Raw genomic sequence first — 21,659 nt, 5'->3', positions numbered from 1 at the left:
ATTTAGTCCAGGGGTCAGCAACCCGCGGCTCTTGAGCACCGCCCTAGTAGCTCCCTGGAGCTTTTTCAAAAATGGATTTGTTTAACTTCTTTAAGTCGGGGTCCACGTTTCTGTAGGAGGACAAACATGACGCAAATCTTGATAATTGTTAGAAATCGTATATATATCGAATATTGCCACTCAGCATACGGAGCGGAAAAACAACCAAAAATTGTAGCCTTCTTCATGCGACGAAGCTGGCCTACTTCACCACAGTCTGTAGTCTATTGCCCCTCCAGGCTGTGGTGAGATGGAGACGTGATGGTGACGACAGGCCCGAATTACACAGTTCCTTACACCCACCCAGCCCCTTCCCCGTCCGCCCGCCTGTCCCAAGCGGCGCCCCCTTCCCCCTCGAGGGACCCCACCTTAACTAACAAATTTTCTGGGGGAAACAATGTACTGTATATCCAAGGGGTCAGCAACCCATGGCTCTTTAGCCGCATGTGGCTCTTTAGCACCGCCCTAGTGGCTCCCTGGAGCTTTTTCAACAATGGAAAAAGATAAATGGAAAAATATATTTGTTGTTTTGATAATGTTTGATTAATTGATTGAAACTTTTATTAGTAGATTGCACAGTACAGTACATATCCCGTACAACTGACCACTAAATGTTAACACCCGAATACGTTTTTCAACTTGTTTAAGTCGGGGTCCACGTTTCTTGTAGGAGGACAAACATGACCCAAATCTTCATAATTGTTAAAAATCCCACTGTTTCTATTAAACATGCTTCACTGATGACAGTATATGGCCAGCACCGTTTTGTCCTACTAATTTTGTTGGCCCTTGAACGCACCATAGTTTGTTTACATACAACTTTGTCCGACGCTGCCACAGAAAATACGTGTTTCATTCCACTCCCTCTTTGTCTCATTTTGTCCACCAAACTTTTCATGTTGTGCGTGAATGCACAAAGGTGAGCTTTGTCGAGGTTAACGACTTGCGCGGCGTGCTAATAATCCATGCTAACATGCTATTTCGGCTAGCTGTGTGTACACATTGCATCATTATGCCTCGTTTGTAGCTATATTTCAGCTCATTTTAATTTCCTTTGCTTATGTCCTCTGTGTATTTCATTTATATTTGCATGTCTCATCACACATTTTCTGTATGTAATAGTGGCTGCATTTCTGATTGTCTGTCATGTTGTTCCAGACCACAGCAAAATGTATCATGTTGTTCCCGACCACAGCAAACATTACCCAGGCTGCAAAGATTGTAATACATCTATTAGAAGAAGACAACCTGTCCTTTCATTTAACTTGGACACACAATTCTAGACTTTTGGCAGTTCTAAAACAATTTCCAGGAATTATCTCACCCTCTGAGACACTTACTCAAAGGCCTACTGAAATGAGATGTTCTTATTTAAACAGGGATAGCAGGTCCATTCTATGTGTCATACTTGATCATTTCGCGATATTGCCATATTTTTGCTGAAAGGATTTAGTAGAGAACATCGACGATAAAGTTCGCAACTTTTGGTCGCTAATAAAAAAGCCTTGCCTGTACCGGAAGTAGCTGACTATATGCGCGTGACGTCACGGGTTGTGGAGCTCCTCACATCTGAACATTGTTTACAATCATGGCCACCAGCAGCGAAAGCGATTCGGACCAAGAAAGCGACGATTTCCCCATTAATTTGAGCGAGGATGAAAGATTTGTGGATGAGGAAAATGAGTGAAGGACTGGAAAAAAAAAAAGACCAGGGCAGTGGGAGCGATTCAGATGTTATTAGACACATTTACTAGGATATTTCTGGAATATCCCTTATCTGCTTATTGTGTTACTGGTGTTTTAGTAAGATTATATGGTCGTACCTGTACAACCTGAAGGTCGGCCCTGCACCTTTCTTCAGCACCAGTCGACGGGTGGTGGCTATGCCCATCTCTGCCCTTCGCAGGGGACCCTCTTCAAAACACGATCTTTCGAAATGATCCCTGCATAATACACTGTACTTTGTGTGTGTGGTCCAATCCAGACGTGTTTGCTTGACATCTCTGTTCCATAGTAAAGCTCGACTGTCATCTTTCGTTAATGTAAACAATGAAACACCGGCTGTGTTTGTGTTGCTAAAGGCGGCCGCAATACACCGCTTCCCACCTACAGCTTTCTTCTTTGACGTCTCCATTATTCATTGAACAAATTGCAAAAGATTCAGCAACACAGATGTCCAGAATACTGTGGAATTATGCGATGCAAACAGACGACTTATAGCTGGGAATGGTGCTGGACCAAAATGTGATCTACAATTAAGATTTCATCATTGATATACTTCAGACTGCGTGGTCGGTAGTAGTGGGTTTTAGTAGGCCTTTAATATGTTGTGTTGTGGTTTGTGCAGCCCTTTGAGACACTAGTGATTTAGGGCTATATAAGTAAACATTGATTCCCTTCATTAAAACACTTGCATAAGGCGTTTTACTTTTTACGGCTCCAAACAGATTAGTTTTTCGTATTTTTGGTCCAAATTGGTTCTTTCAACATGTTGGGTTGCCGACCCCTGATTTAGACACTTTTGGAGAGGGTGTGGCGTGGTTTCATTTGAATCTGGGATGGCTTCCAGAAACATACATCTTGCAGACAGACTCAAAAGACGGGTTATGAAAGTTAGATCAAAGTATATCTGATACGTATTATTTAGATCATAAAGAAGTGTTTTTAACGCAGATTAAACTCATCATATGGCTAAGGCATATGATGTCACATTCTACTTTTTTATTATTGAAAGGAAGTTAACCACCGCTATGAGGAAAATGGAAACAACAAAGCATCTTTCTTCTAAGTGATAGCAAAACGACAAATACGCTGAGGTCCTATGGCACGTAATCGCCTCGTTTTTTTTAAGGCTATCCGATTCCTTTGCCCCCAAAAGGAAGTCACTGCTTTGACTCTGGTGATGTGATTGGACATTCATCAAGGTCTGTGCAGCTTCGGGCTAAAAATATTGTGCACAAAACCTCAAGACATTCCATTTTCGGGTTTCCTCTCCTTAGCCAGAAGCTGCCACTTGACTCTTTTTGTTGGAATGTGCAAAACCATGTCTGGAATTGTTCCTCAAATGTAAGTCGCAGTACTGTTTGTGAAAGCGATGTCTTATGGGCGAGCATGTATGGCATGAACAATTGTTTTTCGAAAGTTTCTGTATGTAGTAACACCACTTTTAATGTACAAACCCCGTTTCCATATGAGTTGGGAAATTGTTTTAGATGTAAATATAAACAGAATACAATTATTTGCAAATAATTTTCAACCCGTTTTCAGTTGAATATGCTACAAAGACAACATATTTGATATTCAAACTGATAAACGTTTTTCTTTTTTTGTGCAAATAATCATTAACTTTAGAATTTGATGCCAGCAACACGTGACAAAAAAGTTGGGAAAGGTGGCAATAAATACTGATAAAGTTTAGGAATGCTCATCAAACACTTATTTGTAACCAGGTGGGTGCCATGATTGGGTTTAAAAACAGCTTCCCAAAAAATGCTCAGTCTTTCACAAGAAAGGATGGGGCGAGGTACACCCCTTTGTCCACAACTGCGTGAGCAAATAGTCAAACAGGTTAAGAACAACATTTCTCAAAGTGCAATTGCAAAAAATTTAGGGATTTCAACATCTAGGTCCATAATATCATCAAAAGGTTGAGAGAATCTGGAGAAATCACTCCACGTAAGCGGCATGGCTAGAAACCAACATTGAATGACCGTGACCGTCGATCCCTCAGAGGGCACTGTATAAAAAACTGACATCAATCTCTAAAGGATTTCACCACATGGGCTCAGGAACACTTCAGAAAACAACTGTCGCTAAATACAGTTCGTCGCTACATCTGTAAGTGCAAATTAAAGCTCTACAATGCAAAGCGAAAGCCATTTATCAACAACACCCAGAAACGCCGCCGGCTTCTCTGTGCCTGAGATCATCTAAGATGGACTGATGCAAATTGAAAAAGTGTTCTGTGATCTGACGAGTCCACATTTCAAATTGTTTATGGAAATATTCTACATTGTGTCATCCGAACCAAAAGGGAAGCGAACCATCCAGACTGTTATCGATGCAAAGTTCAAAAGCCAGCATCTGTGATGGTATGGGGGTGCATTAGTGTCCAAGGCATGGGTAACTTACACATCTGTGAAGGCACCATTAATGCTGAAAGGTACATATAGGTTTTGGAACAACATATGCTGCCATCTAAGCATCGTCTTTTTCATGGACGCCCCTGCTTATTTCACCAAGACAATGCCAAGCCACATTCAGCACGTGTTACAACAGCGTGTATTCGTAAAAAAAGAGTGCGGGTACTTTCCTTGCCCGCTTGCAGTCCAGACCTGTCTCCCATCGAAAATGTGTGGCGCATTATGAAGCGTAAAATATGACAGTGAAGACTGTCGAACGACTGAAGCTCTACATAAAACAAGAATGGGAAAGAATTCCACTTTCAAAGCTTCAACAATTAGTTTCCTCAGTTCCCAAATGTTTTAGTGTTGTTAAAAGAAAATGTGATGTAACACAGTGGTGAACATGCCCTTTCCCAACTACTTTGTCATTTGCAAAAAAAAAAAAAGGTTAAGAGTTTGAACATCAAATATCTTGTCTTTGCAAATCATTGTATTCTGCTTTTATTTACCTCTAACACAATTTCCCAACTCATAGGGAAACAAGGTTTGTGTAATGTTTAAAAATTGGGTTACTTGGCTTTCTATTGTTGCCTCTCTGAATGGCCCCTTTGGCAGAAAATGGACAAAATGGTTTGGGGTAAAGTCTGTAAAGATTTATTGGGCTTGAAAATGTGACCTACAAACCAAATCACTAATCAACTCCCCAGCCCCCCCCACCGCCTCTCGTGTTGTGCCATGTAAACCTTCCATCAGTGGGCCCGCACGGAGGTTAGAGTGCGTTGTCTCTTCCAGCGCTGCCATCCCTTTGTGTTTGCGCTCACGCTCGCTGAGGTAATAGCCTCGATTTGAATCCAACTGACAGGAGCGCGCGCCCCAGTTCCATTTGTCGGACTGCTCAGAGTGCTCTCGCTGAAGTAGGGTTGTAGAGTATACCGGTACTAGTGTAGTATTGCGCTCCTAATGAATCAAAAATTGCACTATACTCTTAATGTTTGAAAAGTACCCGTCCCCCATCAGACAGTAATGCCTCACAATCCAACACTTTTATGTAAAAATACTGAAAATATGTTTGCCTTAATCCCAATAAACATCTGTTCAGTATTTTATCATAAAAGTGTTGGATTGTGAGGCATTAAAAGCCACAAAATGCAACGGGTCCCTCAGACCCGCAAAAACTGGGTCTGATGGGGGACTGGTACTTTTTAAACATTAAGAGTATAGTAAAAGATGTTTACCCTAAACCCAATAAACATCTGTTCAGTATTTTATCATAAAAGTGTTGGATTGTGAGGCATTAAAAGCCACAAAATGCAACGGGTCCCTCAGACCCGCAAACACTGGGTCTGATGGGGGACTGGTACTTTTCAAACATTAAGAATATAGTAAAAGATGTTTACCTTAATCCCAATAAACATCTGTTCAGTATTTTATCATAAAAGTGTTGGATTGTGAGGCATTAAAAGCCACAAAATGCAACGGGTCCCTCAGACCCGCAAACATTGGGTCTGATGGGGGACTGGTACTTTTTAAACATTAAGAGTATAGTAAAAGATGTTTACCCTAAACCCAATAAACATCTGTTCAGTATTTTATCATAAAAGTGTTGGATTGTGAGGCATTATAAGCCACAAAATGCAACGGGTCCATCAGACCCCCAAACGCTGGCTGAGTAACAACAATATGAATGTTGCACGGAAACATTCTCTGCCAGTTTCTGCATCCCACAGGGATTCTTGTTTTGTGTTTCTGCACCTGCGTTTCACACACAAGGTTGCAACATTTTTTTTTCCAACACTCTCTGCTCTCATTTTCTCGCACATTTGACCCTCTGGATTTTCTGTGTACCCACAGTCTGTCCTCCTCCGGTCTAGGCCTTGTGTGTGTGTGTGTGTGTGTGTGTGTGTGTGTGTGTGTGTGTGTGTGTGTGTGTGCGAGCCAAAGTTAGTGAGTGTCAGTTTGAAAAATTAGTTATTTTTATTTTAATAAAAAATTAAAACGAGTCCCACAGACCCGAAACACCACACAAGGGTGTGAAGCGCCGCGTCGTAACAGTGCTGGTTTTACGAGCAGCAGAGCGTGTTCGGCAGCGCACAATCACAGAGCACTTGTAAGCAGACACAGCGTGTTGACAGAAAAGAGAGAACGGACGCATTTTGACTTAAAAACTTAAAGGCCTACTGAAGCCCACTATTACCGACCATGCAGTCTAATAGTTTGTATATCAGTGAGGAAATTTTAACGTTGCATCACATGCCAATACGGCCTTTTTAGTTTACTAAGTTGCAATTTAAAATTTTGCGCGAAGTATCCTGTTTGAAAACGTCGCGGTATGATGACGCGTGTGCGTGACGTCACGGATTGTAGCGGACATTTTGTTCCAGCCCCGATCCCGGCTATAAGTCGCCTGCTCTAATCGCATAATTACACAGTATGTTGGACATCTGTGTTGCAGAATCTTTTGCAGTTTGTTCAATTAATAATGGAGACGTCAAAGAAGAAAGATGTCGGTGGGAAGCAGTGTATTGCGGCCGCCTTTAGCACGCAAACACAGCCGGTGTTTCCTTGTTTACATTCCCGAAAGATGACGGTGAAGCTTTACTATGGAACAGAGCGGTCAAGCGAACATGGTTCCCTACCACATGTCAACCGGCAGGTTTCGGTGAGAAAATGGTGGTAATAAGTCGGCTCTTAGCGTAGACATGAGCGGAGAGCTTGCGTCGTTCCTCGTACACCTGTCAAAGAGGCGGCTACGGACACTCTTGCTTCCTCCCACCGGCCGCCCCCGAACGTGGGATGCTTCCACCGTGGAGGAGGAAAAAAAAAAAACTCAGCCCGGCCCCAAAGGCTGGTTTCGCTTCGCCTCGTTGAGAAACGTGGCTTCCCTCAGAGACACTGCCGGTCGCCACACCCCTCCGACTTTCACTAAAACGCTAAAACACTAGTAACACAATAAGCAGATAAGGGATTTTACAGAATTATCCTAGTAAATTTGTCTAATCTGAATCGCTCTGCCGTCTAGTTTTTTTTTTTTTTCCCCCCTAGTCCTTCACTCTCACTTTCCTCAACCACAAATTTTTCATCTTTGCTCAAATTAATGGGGTAATCGTTGCTTTCTCGGTCCAAATCGCTCTCGCTGCTGGTGGCCATGTTTGTAAATTATGGTAATAAATCGGCTCTTACCGGAGACATGAGCGGAGCTTGCGTCCTCCTGCAGCAGCTGTCAAAGAGGCAGCTGAGACTTTCCTGGCTCTTCCATAGCTCCTACTGCCGTCGCCTTTTCTTTTTTATTTTTTTCTTTCTAGTCCTTCACTCTAACTTTCCTCATCCACGGATCTTTCATCCTCGCTCAAATTAATGGGGAAATCGTTGCTTTCTCGAATCGCTCTTGCTGCTGGTGGCCTTGATTATAAACAATGTGAGGAGCTCCACAGCCCGTGACGTCACGCGCACATCGTCTGCTACTTCCGGTACAGGCAAGGCTTTTTTATTAGCGCCCAAAAGTTGCGAACTTCATCGTCGATGTTCTCTACTAAATCCTTTCGGCAAAAATATGGCAATATCGCAAAATGATCATGTATGACACATAGAATGGACCTGCTATCCCCGTTTAAATAAGAAAATCTCATTTCAGTAGGCCTTTAACGTTGAAATTGAAGCTATAACACTGAAACACCCCCAGGAAGAGGTGCTTTAAGACATGGCTAGCTAGCTTGCGGCTAACGTCCATCCGCAGTCGACAGCGTTTTAGCTACTTTTAAATCACTAATCTTCGCCTCCATGGTGACAAATAAAGTAAGTTTCTTACAAGTATCATCCTTGTAGGACGAGGAATAGCTAAACATGCTTCATTCCACACCGTAGGAGTATACAATAGCTCACCGACTTCAAAATGTAAACAAATGCCATGGGTGGATCTACAACTAACATCCACTGTCATGATATCAAATACAAGAGCGTAGCTAGTCGATACTACTATGAATGTATCGTTATTTTTTATCGTCACTAAATATTTTTTCCTTTTTAAAAAAAAATTCATATTCTGTTCATAAACTCAGCAAATACGTCCCTGGACAGATGAGGACTTACATGACCACTGTCTGATCCCGTTACCACTTTGTGTCGGATCGATACCTAAATTGGTGGTATCATCCAAAACTAATGTAAAGTATCAAACAACAGAAGAATCAGTGATTATTACATTTTAACAGAAGTGTAGATAGAACATTGTGACCGACTCCTGCCGTCTTCTTGTGGATTACATGGACCACCCAGGAAGGACATCTTGTCGAGCAGGTTTGACTCTTTATTTTTCAATAACAAAGCTTCGATATCGGTCGGGTCGCTTTTCAGCTCCTTCTCCGTTGCTCGTTCCGGTCGGCTTTTCAGCTGCCGTTGTCGTTGTCCTCGTCTGGGGCTCCTTCTGGGATCGTTCTTGTTTTTTCCGGCACTGCAGACACTCCACCTCTTCTCTCTCTGATCTTTCCTCTCTCTCCCTTTTTATACACTGTGAGGAGATAGGCAGATTGTGAACCGGTGTGTGAGCCACGCACGTGATCTCGATTGCTGCGGCGTCGCTCCCGGCAAGCCCCGCCTCTTCGTTCCGCCGCATTCTCCGCCTCCTGGCCGCCATCTTGAGCAGGGCCAAAGCGTGTCCTGCCCCGCCGTCACGTCAGCCCGTCGGCTCCGCCTCTCCACAAACATTTTGAGACGGACAATAACCAGTAAATGAACAAGTGGATTAACGATCCATTTTTACAGCTTGTCCCTCATAATGTTGACAAAATAATATAATATAAATGACACAATATGTTACTGCAAATCTCCTGTCCAAAGGCAAAACCTAGAAACTCACTTCTAGCTGATTTTGAGAAAACAAAGGAAAACCAATCTATCTTAATGCTGTCTTACAAAGATCTACAAAGTCATCAAACGTATAAATGTTTTCTTGAGCTTTCATTTTCTTGCCGATTGAGCCATGGATTGAATCTGCTCTCATGAACGTGTGCCCTTTCACCAGATAGTTTATCACAATCTCGGGTGGGCCCCATTCTGCGTTTGCACATTGGGCAAGAGCCGTGTACAGCGTCCAGTTTTTATTTTGACCTCCACAGTTATCTGCCCAAAAGAGTATGCAAGGGGAAGAATCAGGAACAATACATTTATTGAAGGTGCTTGCAACGTCCTGGGCCAATCTTCCAAATATCCCCTCGTGCCATAATATCACATAATCAGGTTGACCGACGGCCCCCATTCGTGCAAATGTCTCATTAAAGACAATAAGGCATGAGTGTCAAACTCTGGCCCCCGTGTAATTTCATTTGGCCCTTGAGGCAATAATAAATTAACATTGGAGCTGGCCCGCCGATGTTATACAGTGGCGGTGCCGCTGTATCACCGTATTCAAGGCTAATTTTCATACTTGCCAACCCTCCCGATTTTTCCAGGAGAATCCCGAATTTCAGTGCCCCCCCCAAAAAAAACTCCCGGGGCAACCATTCTCCCGAATTTCCACCCGGACAACAATATTGGGGGCGTGCCTTAAAGGTACTGCTTTTAGCATTCTCTACAACCTGTCGTCACGTCCGCTTTTCCTCCATACAAACAGTGTGAGAAATATATGCGGCTTCTACACACACACAAGTGAATGCATAGCATACTTGGTCAACAGCCATACAGGTCACACTGAGGGTGGCCGTATAAACAACTTTAACACGGTTACACCACACTGTGAACCCACACCAAACAAGAATGACAAACACATTTTGGGAGAACATCCGCACCGTAACACAACATAAACACAACAGAACAAATACCCAGAACCCCTTGCAGCACTAACTCTTCCGGGACGCTACATTATACACCCCCGCTACCAACAAAACTTGATTTTGCATGTCACTATAAAGTTATATAAGCCTTGCTTGTTCAATATTCAATGCAAAACTTGTTTGGGTCCCTATTAAAATGTTAAGTTGTTCAACTTTGGCCCGCGGCCTTTTTCAGTTTAGAATTTTGGCCCACTCTGTATTTGAGTTTGACACCCCTGCAATAAGGCGACTGACAAAGAAGCTCCGATTGGTCCCTTGAGATACTAGGTTTTTCTGTTGTATCTACGCGGTTATGTGGTAGTTGCTAGGTCCTGCCATGCGCGTAACAGCTTACTTACGGAACAAATTACAATATCGCATACACTAATGTAAAGCATATCACCTAGGAACTCCAAAATTATTAACAGCTCAGTTTTGACCAAAATTGAGTTACTGGGTTTTGCCTTTGGACGGGAGATATGTCAGCAGACTAATTAGGCAGCTTTGTTTGCTTTCTTACCACTAAAATTGGGGCGGTATGGTGTAGTGGGTAGACTGAGGGCTGCAGGTTCGCTCCCCGCCTCTTCACATCCAAATCGCTGCCGTTGTGTCCTTGGGCAGGACACTTCACCCTTGACCCCGGTGCCGCTCACACTGGTGAATGAATGATGAATGAATGATAGGCGGTGGTCGGAGGGGCCGTAAGCGCAAACTGCCAGCCTCGATTCCGTCAGTCTACCCCAGGGCAGCTGCGGCTACAAATGTAGCTTACCACCACCTCTGTGTAAATGAATGATGGGTTCTTACTTTTCTGTGAGCGCTTTGAGTATGTAATAATAGAAAAAGCGCGATATAAAATCTAATACATTATCGTTATTATCATTATTATTATTAAAAGACAAGTTGTTGAGTGTGTTTAATATTTTATTTAAAATTCTTTTTTGATTGCAATAAGAAACATATGTTTAAAGAACCTAAAGATTTTTTTGTTAAAGGGGAACATTATCACCAGACCCATGTAAGCGTCAATATATACCTTGGTGTTGCAAAAGACCATATATTTATTTAACCGATTTCCGAACTCCAAATGGGTGACTTTTGTTGAATTAAACGCGTTTCTGTTTATCCCTTTCTGAGCGACGACGTCAGAACGTGACGTCACATCGGTACTCAACGCCATTTTTCCCTACACGTCAGACGCATCGAGTCGAATCAGCTCTGTTATTTTCCGTTTTTTCGACTATTTTCCGATACCTTGGAGACATCATGCCTCGTCGGTTTGTTGTCGGAGGGTGTAACAACACGATCAGGCACGGAATCAAGTTGATTTACGTAGAATGTGCATCGATTAGCACGGCATGCTAATCGATGCTAACATGCTATTTAGGCTAGCTGTGTACATATTATGCCTCATTTGTAGCTATATTTACATCCAGCCTTTCCCTCCATTCACATTTAATGCCAAACAAACAAAAAATACCAGTCGACGGATTCAAGTTGCTCTAGTGTCAAGAGATGCAAAAGTCCCTCGTTTGGTTTTTACCGGCGATGCTACGACAGAGATGGCACAGAGATGGCTAAAATGTCGGGATACCCTGCGACACTCAAAGCAGATGCATTCCCAACGATAAAGTCAACGAAATCACAAAGGTGAGTGTTGTTGATTTTATTGACTTATGTGCTAATCACACATAGTTGGTCGCGGTATGACTGCCAGCTAATCGATGCTAACATGCTATTTAGGCTACCTGTATGTACATTTGAAACTATATTTACATCCAGCGTTTCCTTCCACCCACATTTAATGCGAAACAAACACTTACCAATCGACGGATTTAAGTTGATCTTGTGTCAATGCGAAAGTCCTGATCGGTTGGTCCGCACATTTTACCGGCGATGCTAACGCAAAGATGGCCGAAAAGCGTCAATAGCTATTCGCTCAATAGCTTCAGTTTCTTCTTCAATTTCGTTTTCGCTATCTGCCTCCATACTCCAACCATCTGTTTCAATACATGCGTAATCTGTTGAATCGCTTAAGCCGCAATCCGAGTCTGAATCCGAGCTAATGTCGCTATATCTTGCTGTGCTATTCGCCATTGTTTGTATTGGCATCCTTATGTGACGTCACAGGGAAATGGACAGTGGCTTAGGCAAATAGGGAAAATCAAGCACTATAAAGGTTTTTTTAGGGATATTCCGGGACGGGTACAATTTTGAAAAAAACTTCGAAAAATAAAATAAGCCACTGGGAGCTGATTTTTATTGGTTTTAACCCTTCTGAAATTGTGATAATGTTCCCTTTTAAGATAAATAAAATAGTGACATTTTTTGTGGTGCCCTTTATTTACAAAAGTATCGGAATACATTTTGGTATGGGGCCAAAATATTGGTATCGGTACAATCCTACGTTGAAGTAATAATAACCACATCAGCTGTTGCTGGTCATGGTAAAAAAGCCACAGAGAAACTAAATAATTGAGAGCGCTCACGAACCTTCACTTTTGCTCAGTCCGTGTCTCAGCTTGAAAAAGCAGAGCCGACTCCCCGGACCGACAAGTTTTGTGTGTTTGCCCCGCACGTGAGGAGTTGTGCAACGGGACTGAGGGCTGAGAGTTGGAAAAAAGAAAGCATGCGAAGGTGTTTCTCTGACTGCAAAGAGATTAGCTCCTCTCCATCTGTTGCACCATGCTGATTCGCACACAAGGACCACAGTTCTCACCCTCGTTTAACACTCACACCCGCTCTCTTCACCCCCGGGCGGGGGTCTCGTCTGCTGATGTTTTTCTCTGATCAAATCAATAAGCTATCACCGTCGGGGCGCCACATGTCGTTTGATTTGGAGTATTTGAGTCCGCCTGCGGGTGAAAGAGGCTCATTATAAATGACTCCGGCTGTACATTTTTTAGGACGACAGCTGCGAGCGGGTGCAGGGTCAGCCATTTGTCTTGCTTGTCATAAATCCAGACCGTATAGTTGGACGTATGGAAACTGACCCGCAGTCTGTCGCAGTGTCGTAACGTAGGATCAACCCATGACCGTCAAGCCTTGTCCTAATTACAGCACAGTAATGTCAACACCTTATTTCATCTGTATTTCCTGGAGGTGGGATTGTGTATCTTGTAAACACCAGTCGTCAAACACGACACCACACAGTACCTGTACTCTGTAAGGGGGGGTTCAAAGAATTGTCTTCCCTCTGTCATTATCATGCAAAGTTCTCACGTAGACGTCCTAAGAACGAGAACGTTGGCACAGTCGTGCTCATAAGTTTCCATACCCTGGGAGAATTTATGATTTCTTGGCCATTCTTCAGAGAATATGAATGATAAACCTTTCTTTCACTCATGCTTAAAGGGAAACATTATCACAATTTCAAAAGGGTTAAAAACAATAAAAATCAGTTCCCAGTGGCTTGTTGTATTTTTTGAAGTTATTTTCAAAATTTTACCGGTCCTGGAATATCCCTAAAAAAAGCTTTAAAGTGCCTTTTTTTCGCTCTCTGCGAAGACACTGTTCATTTTCCTGTGACGTCATACATTGCTGCCAATACAAACAAACAATGGCGAATACCACAGCAAGATATAGCAACGTTAGCTCTGATTCAGGCTCGGATTTCAGCGGCTTAAGCGATTCAACAGATTACGCATGTATTGAAACGGATGGTTGGAGAGAAGAAACTGAAGCTATTGAGCGAATAGCTATTGACGCTATTCATAGCCATAGCATGGCCGAATAGCTGCGTTAGCATCGCCGGTAAAATGTGCGGACCAAACAATCAGGGCTTTCGCATTTTGTGACACTGGAGCAACTTAAATCCTTTGATTGGTAAGTGTTTTTTTTGCATTAAATGTGGGTGGAAGGAAACGTAATATAGTTGCAAATGCATCTGCAGGTTATCCATACATCTCTGTGCCATGTCTGCTTTAGCACCGCCGGTAAATAGCATATTAGCATCGATTAGCATAGCATGTTAGCATCGATTAGCTGCCAGTGAACATCAACAAAACTCACCTTTGTGATTTTGTTGACTTTATCGTTGCAAAAGCATCTGCAGGTTATCCATACATCTCTGTGCCATGTTTGCTTTAGCACCGCCGGTAAATACCATGTTAGCATTGATTAGCATAGCATGCTAGCATTGATTAGCTGGCAGTCAACATCAACAAAACTCACCTTTGGAATTTCGTTGACTTTATCGTTGCAAATGCATCTGCAGGTTATCCATACATCTCTGTGCCATGTCTGCTTTAGCACCGCCGGTAAATAGCATGTTAGCATCGATTAGCGTAGCATGTTAGCATCGATTAGCTGGCAGTGAACATCAACAAAACTCACCTTTGTGATTTCGTTGACTTTATCGTTGCAAATGCATCTGCAGGTTATTCATACATCTCTGTGCCATGTCTGCTTTAGCACCGCCGGTAAATAGCATGTTAGCATCGATTAGCGTAGCATGTTAGCATCGATTAGCTGGCAGTGAACATCAACAAAACTCACCTTTGTGATTTCGTTGACTTTATCGTTGCAAATGCATCTGCAGGTTATCCATACATCTCTGTGCCATGTCTGCTTTAGCACCGCCGGTAAATAGCATGTTGGCATTGATTAGCGTAGCATGTTAGCATCAATTAGCTGGCAGTCACGCCACAACCAAATATGTCTGATTAGCACATAAGTCAACAACATCAACAAAACTCACCTTTGTGATTTCGTTGACTTTATGGTTGGAAATGCATCTGCAGGTTATCCATACATCTCTGTGCCATGTCTGTCATCGCCGGTAAAATGTGGAGCCACTCCAGCACATTCAATGGGGGTCTGGCGGCAGACACTTTCGCATCTTTGGGCCAGTGGTGCAACTTGAATCCCTCCCTGTTAGTGTTGTTACACCCTCCGACAACACACCGACGAGGCATGATGTCTATAAGGTTTCAAAAAATAGTCGAAAAAACAGAAAATAACAGAGCTGAGACCCGGTGTTTGCAATGTGTTGAAAATGAAAATGGCGTCTGTTTTACCTCGGTGACGTCACGTTCTAACGTCATCGCCACAGAGCGATAAACAGAAAGGCGTTCAATTCGCCAAAATTCAGCCATTTAGAGTTCGGAAATCGGTTAAAAAATATATATGGTCTTTTTTCCTGCAGCTTAAAGGTATATATTGACGCTTACATAGGTCTGGTGTTAACGTTCCCCTTTAAAGGCCTACTGAAACCCACTACTACCGACCACGCAGTCTGATAGTTTATATATCAATGATGAAATATTAACTTTGCAACACATGCCAATACGGCCTTTTTAGTTTACTAAATTGCAATTTAAAATTTCCCGCGAGTTTCTTGTTGAAAACGTTGCAGAATGATGAGGCGTACGCGTGACGTCACGGACTGTAAGGAAATATTAGCGCTGCACCACTAGCGGCTAAAAGTCGTCTGCTTCAATGGCATAATTACACAGTATTTTGGACATCCGTGTTGCTGAATCTTTTGCAATTTGTTCATTTGATAATGGAGAGATTATAAAGAACAATACTGTTGGTGGAAAGCGGTGGATTGCAGCTGTCTTTAGCACCGAGACACAGCCAGTGTTTCATTGTTTGTTGTGAAGCAGAGCGGTCAAGCGAACATGTTTTCTCTACGTCAACCAGCATGTTTTTGGATGGGGAAATTGTGATATATATATCTTACCGGAGACATCAGTGGATTATTAGTCGTCCTGCTGCAGCTGCCAAAAAAGGCAGCTGTGAGCTTGGCTCCTCGGCTTCTCCCTGAGACACTGCGTGTTCACCGCAGCCATGCGACCCCGAGGTATGTCTTTACAATCTTTAAAATCTCACTAAAACACTATTAAAAAAATAAGCAGATAAGGGATCTTCCAGAATTATACTAGTAATTGTGTCTGATTACATCTGAAACGCTCACACTGCCGCCCCCGCCCGGAGCCGTCGCTTTTTTTTTCTTTCTAGTCCTTCACTGTCAATATCCTATTTCAGGAATTTTTCATCCTCGCTCAAATTATTGGGGAAATTGTCGCTTTCTCGGTCCGATGTGCTCTTACTGCTGGTGGCTCCCATTATAAACAATGTGAATATGTGTGGAGCCCTGCAACTCGTGACGTCACGCGCACATACTTCCGGTAAAGGCAGGGCTTTTCTATTAGCGACCAAAAGTTGCGAGCTTTATCGTCGATGTTCTCTATTAAATCCTTTCAGCAAAAATATGGCAATATCGCGAAATGATCAAGTACGACACATAGAATGGACCTGCTATTCCCGTTTGGATAAGAAAATCTCATTTCAGTAGGCCTTTAATGGTTGTGTGAAGCCTAACATTTGTGTTTACGCTTTTTAAATCAAAATGACAAAAGAAAGTACCCAAATGACCCTGATCAGAAGTTTAATACTCAGTGACTTTGAACTGATAACATGCACACAAGTTGCAAAAATAGGTTTGAATGGCCAATCAAAGTTCCAATCGTCACCTGTGACATGTTTGTTTGTAATTAATGTGTGTGTATAAAAAGACAGTGAGTTTCTGGGCTTCTGACAGACCATTGCATCTTTCATCCAGTGTTGCACATATGTTTCTGGATTCTGAGTCATGGGGAAGGAAAAATAATTGTCAAAGGATCTGGGAGAAAAGGTAATCGAACTGCATAAATCAGGAAAAGGGTATAAAAAGATATCCAAGGAATTGAGAATGCCGATCAGCCGTGTTCAAATGCTGATTGAGGTAGTGGAAAATGAGGGATTCAGGTAGACCAGCAAAGATTTCAGCCACAACTGCCAGGAAAATTGTTTGAGGTGCAAAGAAAAATCCACAAATATATTCAGCTGTAATACAGGACTCTCTGAAAAAAATTGGTGCGGCTGTTTCAAGATGCACAATAAGGAGGCACTTGAAGAAAAATGGGCTGCATGGTCGAGTCGCCAGAAGAAAGCCATTTCTGCGCAAATGTCGCAAGGTACCCCTCTTACATTACGCCAAACAGCACAGAGACAAGCCTCAAAACTTCTGGAACAAAGTCATTTGGAGTAATGGCTTTTTTGTGTTTTTGTGTTATCATTCATATTCATATTCATATTCAAGGAATTGAGAATGCCAATCAGCCATGTTCAAACGCGGATTTAGGTTGTGGAAAATGAGGGATTCAGGTAGACCAGCAAAGATTTAAGCCACAACTGCCAGGAAAATTGTTCGAGGTGCAAAGAAAAATCCACAAATATATTCAGCTGTAATACAGGACTCTCTGAAAAAATTTGGTGCGGCTGTTTCAAGATGCACTATAAAGAGGCACTTGAAGAAAAATGGGCTGCATGGTCGAGTGGCCAGAAGAAAGCCATTTCTGCGCAAATGTCGCAAAGTACCCCTCTTACATTACGCCAAACAGCACAGAGACAAGCCTCAAAACTTCTGGAACAAAGTCATTTGGAGTAATGGCTTTTTTGTGTTTTTGTGTTATCATTCATATTCATATTTAAGGAATTGAGAATGCCAATCAGCCGTGTTCAAACGCTGATTTAGGTAGTGGAAAATGAGGGATTCAGGTAGACCAGCAAAGATTTCAGCCACAACTGCCAGGAAAATTGTTTGAGGTGCAAAGAAAAATCCACAAATATATTCAGCTGTAATACAGGACTCTCTGAAAAAATTTGGTGCGGCTGTTTCAAGATGCACAATAAGGAGGCACTTGAAGAAAAATGGGCTGCATGGTCTAGTCGCCAGAAGAAAGCCATTTCTGCGCAAATGTCGCAAAGGACCCCTCTTACATTACGCCAAACAGCACAGAGACAAGCCTCAAAACTTCTGGAACAAAGTCATTTGGAGTGATGGGTTTTGTGTTTTTGTGTTATCATTCATATTCTCTGAAGATTGGCCAAGAAATAATCATATTTCCCAGGGTATGTAAACTTATGAGTACAACTGTATATATGCACCTCACTAACCTATAGAAGTCCCTATGTTTAATTAATGCAGCTTCTTTATTTTAAAATTGCAATCTAACGTACATCAATATCAAGTATCTTGTTTCCACTTGTAAGACGCGGCAGAGAGTTTAAAAGATGGAATTCCAAAGAGTTTGATCCAACTAAACTTAACTGGCACAAACAACTGAAACTTCTCTAAACAGTGAGCTGTTGCGAACTTTGAAAACACAGAAAATCCACAAATGTCATCGGAATGTCATCGGATTAACTTGGTCTCAAAGTAGCAGTCGAGTGGAAAAACAAGTTTACCTTGTATGCTTAAATGGGTTTCATTGTATCTATTAAACCATTTCCAATTGTGTTTACAATCCGCAAAGTAGGTGAAAATACGGTCTTAATAGGGCTTGACTATATCGTGATATTCAAGTATACGTTTTCATCACATAGCGAAGGACATATGCTATTTAATTTCCTATTATGCAGCTCATTTTTATTTGATACTTATTGAAATATCTTTAAAACAAAGTGCACTTTATTTGTTTTTAACTATTGTAGTAGGGTTCTGTACAAAAAGTGCACTTTAATTTAGTGTTGTTTTGATATGTCATCTTAGTGACATCATGGATTCTACATCACTGTAGTAACGCTTCTGCACCCTGACCATATTATTAGAGCAGTCATACTGGAAATACACGAAAATCTGAAAGAGATGTGTTGTTCATCTTTCACAATCCTTATGTAAGACAAACACACGTATACTTAGCTTTATTTTATTGCATTCTAAATGGTAGATAAATATCTAACAATTGAGTCTACAGATGGAGGTTCCTCTCATTTTACTCTCGAAAACATCCAGACAATACTCAATTTACCTGTTCTGACCTGAATATCAACCAAATATGAGTGCTATTGTTATTATAAGCGCTAACTCAGACAGCCTATTTTAGCGGCGCATTGATAGCAGTGAGCTAATGCCAGTTTACGCCGCTAGTGTTGACACACTGAGCTGACGGCTGCTTCTGCTTGGTCTCAAACTTGCTAAAAGTATATTCTTGATTATAATTCATGCACCTCTCACCTGCTAGTAAACAAATTTGGCCATGGACCAACAGACTGCTCCAAAAGAAGCGAGTTGCGGCAACTTTTTTTTACAACCCTTGGTGAGGATTGCCATTGAATCTTCATCTAAACGGAATCATGCGAGCGTCCCGTCGTTCGGCATCCCAGCGAGAGTGGAAATATTACAGTAAATGTTTTTTTTATTGGGGTTTACATTTTTGGTTGTATTTTCCGCTCCGTATGCTGAATGACAATATATATATATCTAGATATTTTTTCCTTAACGTAAAAAAAAACCTCAAACAGTCCTAGTTACCTCAGATACTAAGTATGTCATTATTTTGACTTAGTAAATATTGACTTACTAAGACAAAATAATGACTAACTCAAATAATGACTTACGGTAAATAAGCGTTTGCATTAAGCGTTTGAAAAAGAGTTAAAAATGGGGCCACATGCTGACATATGCTCAACTCATCATGCTTAGTTTATTACAGCATTTGGGAAGCTTATAGTTGATTTTTATTATTTAAATGTTATATTTTTATCAACATGTGATAGCTGCCATTCGAAAATAGGCTGCTACGTTACTAATGATTAATGTAACTATGGCTGACAACACAGTACAATAGCAATAATAATAATAATAATTAATAAAGTCAAATGCAAATAAGGCAACAAAAGAAGTATCCGACACTTATCTTTTGTAAAGTAAATCTTAACAGTCGCAATGGGCACCTACATCAACTATATGATTTGCCTGAGAAACTGGACAGGACAAAAACAAAAACAAAAATATACATATCAATCAATCCAATCAATCAATGTTTATTTATATAGCCCTAAATCACAAGATATATATATATCAATCAATCAATCAATCCAATCGATCAATGTTTATTTATATAGCTCTAAATCACAAGAGTCTCAAAGGGCTGCACAAACCACAACGACATCCTCGGTAGAGCCCACATAAGGGCAAGGAAAAACTCACACCCAATGAGACGTTGGTGACATATATATATATATATATATATATATATATATATATATATATATATATATATGTGTGTATATATATATATATGTGTGTATATATATATACATATGATTGCATTACATCCGGAGATGCTTTCTTCTTCATTCACCTTAGGTGAATGGAGCCTTGGCCAGGAGAACTTGATATCTTCAGACGGTGTCCAGCGGTCATTGGGTGTTTCGACCCTGAACCGTAACACCCTACCGCTGGTGGGCCGGCAGTGGTGGCCAAGTCACTGCCTATCTCCTCCTCCTGGCTTCCAGCTCATCTCATCTCTCCTGCTCCATAACCAGCAAGAGGCTCTCTCCGCTGCCTCCCCCATCCTGCAAGCTGCTGTCTTTCTCTCCTTCCCCGTTATTCCCAAAGCTGTGAGCATTCTCCATACCGACTGGGCAGGGAATCCTCTGCAGCCGACCTCGACCGGGAACAGCCATGCCTGCAATCCTTTTCCCCTGCAGTCATTTAAAAGGTCCTGGTATTTAGCACTTTTCCTTTCAAAGGCTTGGTCGCAACCTTCTTCCCATGGGACTGTGAGTTCAATAAGAATTATCTTCTTTGCCTCTTCAGACCACAGCACCACATCCGGTCTCAGGGTTGTTTGTACAACCTGGGGGAACTGCAGCCTTCCTCCCAGGTCTACTTTCATATCCCAAGACCGTGCCATTTGCAGTAGGCTCTTCCTTGCTGTTGCTGTGGTTGGTGGCTTTTCTCCCTCCCTCACAAACTGGATGGATTTTGTTTTCCCTTGGGGTTGCTGTTTCTTGCATCTCTGCTGCTCCAAGGTGTTAGCCAGTGTCATGAGCACCTTGTCATGACGCCATCTGTATCTCCCTTGGGTGAGTGCTGTTTTACACCCTGACAGAATGTGTGCCATGGTACCCTTCTGCCCGCAAAGCTTGCATAGTGGATCCCCTCTCATGCCCCATCTGTGCAAGTTTGTTGGAGTCGGGAGTGTGTCATACACTGATCTCAGCAAGAAAGAGATGCGGAATGGTTCCAGCTTCCACAGATCTGCCCATGTGATCTTTCTCTTAGGGAGGTCCCATTTGGTCCAAGCTCCCTGGGACGCTAGTTCCACTGCTCTTGATATTCGACCTTCCTCTTCCAGGTTTCGTACTTCCTCCTGGACCATAGCTCTTCTTTCCCTGGGTTCTGCCTTACTCCATTGTTGGACATGGGAAGTTCCAAGACCCTGTCTCCCTGTGCACGGCATCCCTATGATGTCACGTAGCCTCAATATGCTCTCAACTTGTGCAACAGTTGTGTCAGCTGCCCACTTGCGTCCTGATCTTGTAGTGACGCCCGCGTGTCTGACTTGTTCGTCCTGGGTGTCTCTGTATGTCATTAAGACTCTGCACTTTGCTACCTTGAATTCCTCCACCACGGATGACAAGGGAAGCTGGAGCTGTCCTGATCTTATGTAGAGGCCTACTGATGTGAAGCTTGGAGGGATTCCCAGCCATTTTCTGAGGTTCTTGTTGATCTTTCTTTCCACTCCTTCTACGCGTGTCATAGGGATGTCATACACTGTCAACAGCCACATGAGTCTTGGTAACAGTCCATGTTGGTATAGCCATATTTTAAATTTACCAGGGAGTCCTGATTTTCCAATCTTCCTCAGCCACTCCTCTGTCTGCTTCTCTGTACTGGTGATGTTGTTCCTGTCAG

At 42.3% G+C, this 21,659-nt stretch overlaps 1 protein-coding gene and 1 long non-coding RNA gene across 4 annotated transcripts in view; one reads left to right on the top strand and one right to left on the bottom strand.

Moving 5' to 3' along the window:
- The window catches only part of dyrk3 (dual specificity tyrosine phosphorylation regulated kinase 3), a 55,199-nt gene that overhangs the window by 16,954 nt on the left and 16,586 nt on the right, over positions 1-21,659 (top strand). The gene's annotated exons all lie outside the window — the stretch shown is intronic.
- LOC133570000 (uncharacterized) lies at positions 8,454-13,042 on the bottom strand. Of its 3 annotated transcripts, XR_009810015.1 has the most exons (4): positions 12,961-13,042; positions 12,461-12,822; positions 10,488-10,621; positions 8,454-8,852 (listed from the first exon to the last, which is right to left on the bottom strand). It is a non-coding gene; the product is annotated as an uncharacterized LOC133570000 (long non-coding RNA). The 3 variants fall into 3 exon arrangements; XR_009810016.1 differs by having other exon boundaries at positions 10,488-10,747; positions 12,461-13,031; XR_009810014.1 differs by having other exon boundaries at positions 12,461-13,028.

This window comes from Nerophis ophidion, linkage group LG16, assembly GCF_033978795.1.
Source record: "Nerophis ophidion isolate RoL-2023_Sa linkage group LG16, RoL_Noph_v1.0, whole genome shotgun sequence".
Lineage (NCBI taxonomy): Eukaryota > Metazoa > Chordata > Actinopteri > Syngnathiformes > Syngnathidae > Nerophis > Nerophis ophidion.
Note: the sequence above shows the minus strand (reverse complement) of the source record. Positions and strands in the feature narration are given on the sequence as shown.